The following is a 5,854-nucleotide window of genomic DNA, read 5'->3' as shown; positions in this document are numbered from 1 at the left end:
AGGATAAGGAAAGAAGAGGACAGGGTCGGCTTTACTGAGGCTCATGCTTTATTCTACCCTGGGAAAACCCTGATGAACTTCCGGCAAATTTGAGATTTGCTCTGCAAGTCCGTCTGGCCAAGAGCCCATTCAAGCCCATTTCCAATTTTTCCAAATCGAGGCACCAATCACAAAAGTTGAGACAGGCTTTACACGATGACGATCGCTCTGATTGATTTTAGTTCTCTCCAATTGCGCCCAGAGGCTGTGAATGAACCCTCCCCTGACCCACTCTCAGTTACAACTGAGAAGGGTCTGGTGTCAACCAGGTTAGCTTTATTCACTTTCAAATGGTCAAAACAAAAGTCACGCTTATGGGGCTTCAATAAACTGAGTCCAAATACACAATCAATGATGCAGCTCTCCAGAACATTCAGCGCATACACAGTCAGTCTGTCTCTCTCTGATCAGCTCCCTGTTTCCCAGGCTTATATATAGTCTCTCCATGCTAAATGCTGCAACAAGACACAGGTGTTTGTCATTTTGCACTTGACCAACTTAAGGCAAGTTCACACTACAGGATTTTAAAACGTTGGGCTGAACTGTGCGGTTCACACTACATGACTTGCTCTCTGTGAAATCAGGGTTCAAGTTTTTGAGCTGTTCACACCACGCGACACAACGTGATTGATCCGCAACAGGAGGTAACTCACTACACGAGTTGACAACTCTGTCATCCAACGATTATATCTTTTCTACAAACCACGTTTTGTCACAAAAAATCATGCGATAAAACGAACCGGAAATGACGCAATACAGCACGCGCGCCACTACCCAGCGAAGAAGAACACAAGTACACAACACGCGAGTCTTTGTTTGAATGTGGACGTCAGACCGAAATTAGTGCTGCAAACTGTTTGTGCGCTGATTTGCTCTGAAAAAAAAAAATGCGTATTTTCCCGGTGACCTCAACCCATGCCTTGCTCTGATTGGCTGTAGCTCATGACATCACATGTGGTTGAGTCGTGCGACAGCTCCGGATATCTACATGCTAGGTATTTTTAGGGCTCTGCGTTCATCGGCCGCTAATCCCCCGCGATTTGCACGCAATAACAACCTGACCTGTCGGCGAGCTCAACGATTTGCAAATCGGCTTAAATCGGGCTTAAAATCCTGTAGTGTGAACTAGGCATTACTCATCGCTCGTCTCCAGACTTTCTCTCCTGCTGCAGACCTCGCTGAACTATGCCCCCCCTCGCTACATACTCCCCCCGCCTGACTCAGGCCAGGGAGCGAACTGATCGTCAAGCATCACAGCATTCACCTTGTATCGTACAGAGCCGCCCGTTTTAGGCACAAAAACTATCGGGCTCGCCCAATTACTGTCGGATTATTCTGTTACCCCCATGTCTGGCATCGCCTCTAATTCAGTCTGAACCACCTTTTTGTGTTCAGGTAAATGATAGAGCCGGCTGCCCACCACCACGCCCGGCTCTGTCTCAATATGGTGCTGAATGAGATCCGTTTCTACCAGGCATAGGCGAGAACACGTCTGAAAATTCTGCTTGCAAACTGGCTACATCAGTGAGCTGCGAGGGCGAGAGGTGATCTCCTCCTGGGGCCAGAGCGAGAGATTGGACTCACTTCTGGGCCAAGATCTTCCCTGCTCACTGCCGTTGCTTAAATCACTGACTCCGCCTCACTCTATTTTGTTTGAGGAGGTTGAGGTGATATATCTGACGTGTCTTGCTCCTGTCCATTTGAACCACCTCAATATTGATATCCCCACCCCACCCTTGCTGTAAGAGGGATCCACTGATGGCAAGTTTAAAGATGATAGATGCAAGATATGCAGCTATGGCTAACTATTTCAGATGCAAAAACTACTCGGTTACAAACGTGAGATGAGGGAACTAGTATTGCGTAAGGCTAGATTACGCTATGGGAAATCTAACTTCAGGATACTGAAGCATTTTTTTCAAAACGCAGTGTAGCTGCACAGCAGACACAGATGAGTGCGAGCGCGGTCATTGGCTTTGCTGCTGCAACTGCACAAACCTATGGCGAGGCGACTTAGACGCAGAAACCAATCCCTGACACGTCAGAGCCCAACAGAATGGCCGTGGTCCATGACTATAAAGGGACCAGACCTCGCCTAGGAAATCCAGGTTAAATCGACTGAAGCGGTCCTAGATCACAGCACAATAGCATGGCGGGTTACGCAATACTCGTTCCCTCATCTGGGTTACGTTAGTAACCGAGTAGATCCCTTTCGAAAAGTCTCTCGTATTGGATAAGGCTAGCTTGCGCTATGGGAACACCCTTCAAAATGCAGTGCGTGCTAACTTCACTCCTACTATAGCCCAAGGCAGCTGCCTGAGACTCTAAAAGAGTAAAGTATGAGTCCTAATATAAGCCGGGCTTCATATAGGGAATGTATATAATAACCTTAATTCAAGTGGCCATAACCAGACATGTGTTGAGCCCTATGGCTAGGGGGAATGTGTTTCACTGTTATAATGAAAGAACCCTCGCTTGCAAACCAGGCACTTCCAAGTTATAAAACTTTATAAATGTTGACCGCGAGGCCGCCTCACAAATACCTTGAATAGGTATTCCACTTGACCAAGCCCATGACGAGGCCATACTTCTTGTGGAATGGACTCTGACGCCTAAGGGGCAATGAAGGCCCTTAGACTCATAAGCCAGCGCGATAGCATCCACTATTCAGCGCGATAGTCTCTGCTTTGTAACAGCAAGCCATCTAGTGCGGCCATAGTAAAATCACGTCTCTCTCGTCGTCTGGCGAGGAAAGAGCTACCAGCAAAATAACCTGTGCTCTGAGTCGAGAGCACTTTAGGAACGTAACCATGCCTTGGCTTAAAGGTGAACTAAGTAACTTTTTTACCTTAACTGATCAACTTCGGAGTCGCTGGAATGGTTATATTACTTATTTTGGGTTGAATGGTGGTGGTTTCGCACCCCCCTGGTGCCCGTGAGCGGAAAAACAGCGTTTGCAACTTTGGGCCGGCGGCCCGCCGGCCTCTTCGTCTGGAAGTATCGTGTGATCCAAAGTCTCGCGAGGTAAAGAATTGCTTTACTGCAAAAAGAAATCTGCTATAATGCTTTCATTATTGCGCTCCCTCACGCTGTTGGAACCCGAATGAAGACGACGTTGCAAAGAGTTTCCCATATGCTTTGATGTCGTTGATCTACTAAGCCTCTAGTGTCTGAGAATAGCCAGCGAGTTTTTAATAGTTGTTGTCAAATATCTATTCCGAAGCTGCGGGGGGAGCTCTAGAGAGAAACCTCCGAGCAAAACGTGAGGATACAACAAAGAAATCCCGATCTTACTGAGGGCTGCTTTAAGGACGACTCTGGAGTCGTTAGGCCCAAACTCAAGGCAGGAAGCGCTAACTTACAGCGCTTGCAAGTCGCCCACTCGTTTGACTGACGTGAGTGCCAACAAGAAAGCGGTTTTGAACGAGAGGTGCTTTAGGTCTGCAAACCTCAGCAGCTCAAATGGGGCACCCTTCAGGACCGTGGAGAGGTCCCAGATATGTACAGAGGGGGGACGTGGAGGGCTTAGCCTCCTTGCCCCTTTAAGTAGGGAAAACACTAAGTAGGGAAAACACCATGGACGCGGGAACTAAGGGTGCTGCAGGTGCTGCAGCACCCCCTGTTGGCGCTGCAGCACCCCCTTTGGCAAACTGTGATGACAATAAAATGATAGCTTATAAATATTTCTGGTTGTTGTTTCTGTTCCACGACATTTTGTATGTCACGTTTGGTGTGTGGGATGAAGAGATGGATCATTTTAGTTATTATTTAATTAAAAATTATTTAATTTATCTTCAGTGTGTAGTATTAGCCAATCAGATGTGCCTTGACGCGCCTACGCAGCATGCACACTCACGGCCCACACACAAGTTGCGCAACTACTACGAGCAGGACAAGCTACTGTAGTTCCCGCCGGCGAACTTCCCGGTACCTTTGGTGTACCGAAATCATCGTAAGGTAGAGACACGGTGTCTTACATCTCTGCATCTTTTTCCTGCCGCCATGCAGGCCCAGATTTATATAAAGGATCGTTAAGCGTTTAAAGGCTATGTTGCAGGTTAGAGTACCCAGTGAGCCAATGTATAGAAAAATAATGTAGGAACTATATTTAAATATGAACATATACTTATAAAACGCTATTTAGGCTTCTGGAGTCGTTTTTGTGAGAAAATTTTACTTCCGCGTTTGAAAACCGCCAAACCGGAAGTGACGTAACATGAGGCAGAGCGGTCAAAGTAAACAATAGGAAAGCAATGGATCGCAATGACAGATCGGACGCTGAGGAAATTAACAGTGTTACTAGCTTATAGATTTATTCACGTTAGCCGACGATATGTATAACACTATGCTCAGATCACAATATTGTACAGATTATTATCATGTATCAGGCAAAAGTAAAGCTATTATTTAGACCCTTACCTGCATGTGTTGTGTATGTCAGCCATTAGGAGACAGTTTCAAGAGGAAGAGGGACTTTATAAAGGCTTTGAATGGCCCCATTTGGTGACAATGAATACAAAAATAATCACAATCACAACTGTCTTACTGTATAAAAACTTTATATGTAGAAACAGCCAACACAAACATTAAAATTCGGAGTACAGATTGGAAATGAACTTAATATATTATATTTATAATAAGATCGGCTGCAGACTAATAACAAACACATAAATGCATTACATTACAAGTTTATGTAGGATATTTAAATTAAGACAAGGCACAAGACAGGTAGGCTACATGTAGCCTATGCATTTTGTAAAACAGAAGTACAATAAGTGATCTCTGACGGATCCGTGACCGTCATGTTTCCCGCCCGCGGCCGAAACACAATCTGACGGCGGACCGCCGGGCGACCCGATGAAGGAGCCGGGACAGTGTGCACATATCGCCGTCATCATATAACTCCATGTCGCCGAGATTAAACACAAGATTTTGACGCGTATCCGAGAGTGGAGCGGAGTGTGAGCGCGCACTGCATGGCACGGACGCGCGGGCGCGAACACTTATCAACAGTGAAACAATTTAAAATATCATTTCTGGTCATACAGAAAATAATAATACATTATTCGCAACTACTTTTATTTGTGTAAACTCGCAATAACAAGAAAGCGTTGTGCTTTTGTCAAATAAAATAAAACAATCAGGCGCGCTTTCATGATCTCCGTGAACTGGAGCGCGAGAACTGAAACTAAATATGTAGGCTAAAGCTTGAAATGTCCACTTCAAAACGAACAAATTCGAATCGAAAGCTAATACCTTCTGATTATGTAATGCGTATGAAAGGTGCATTTCTCTCTAAAAGCGCACCCGCTTAACAGCGCAGATGGAGATATGTTCACTGCAAAAAATGCGTTTCTTACTTAGTATTTTTGTTTTGTTTCCAGTCCAAATATCTAAAAATTATTAAATCAAGAAACATTTACTAGAGAAGTAAAATGACATAAGAAATTCTATTTTGTTTTAAGATAAAAAGAAAGTAATTTAAGTAATTTTTGCTTAAAACCAGCAAAATTATCTGCCAATGGGGTAAGAAAAAAAATCTTAATTAGAATGGAAAACAAGAAAAAAAATCTTAATTAAAATGGAAACCAAGAATTTTTTTCTTACCCCATTGGCAGATAATTTTGCTGGTTTTAAGCAAAAATTACTTAAATTACTTTCTTTTTATCTTAAAACAAAATATCATTTCTTATGTCATTTTACTTCTCTAGTAAATGTTTCTTGATTTAATAATTTTTAGATATTTGGACTGGAAACAAAACAAAAATACTAAGTAAGAAAGTATTTTTTGCAGTGTTTTTAACCGACACTGATT

Source organism: Phoxinus phoxinus, assembly GCF_949152265.1.
Source record: "Phoxinus phoxinus genome assembly, chromosome: 4".
NCBI lineage: Eukaryota > Metazoa > Chordata > Actinopteri > Cypriniformes > Leuciscidae > Phoxinus > Phoxinus phoxinus.
This window is presented reverse-complemented; position numbering follows the sequence as displayed.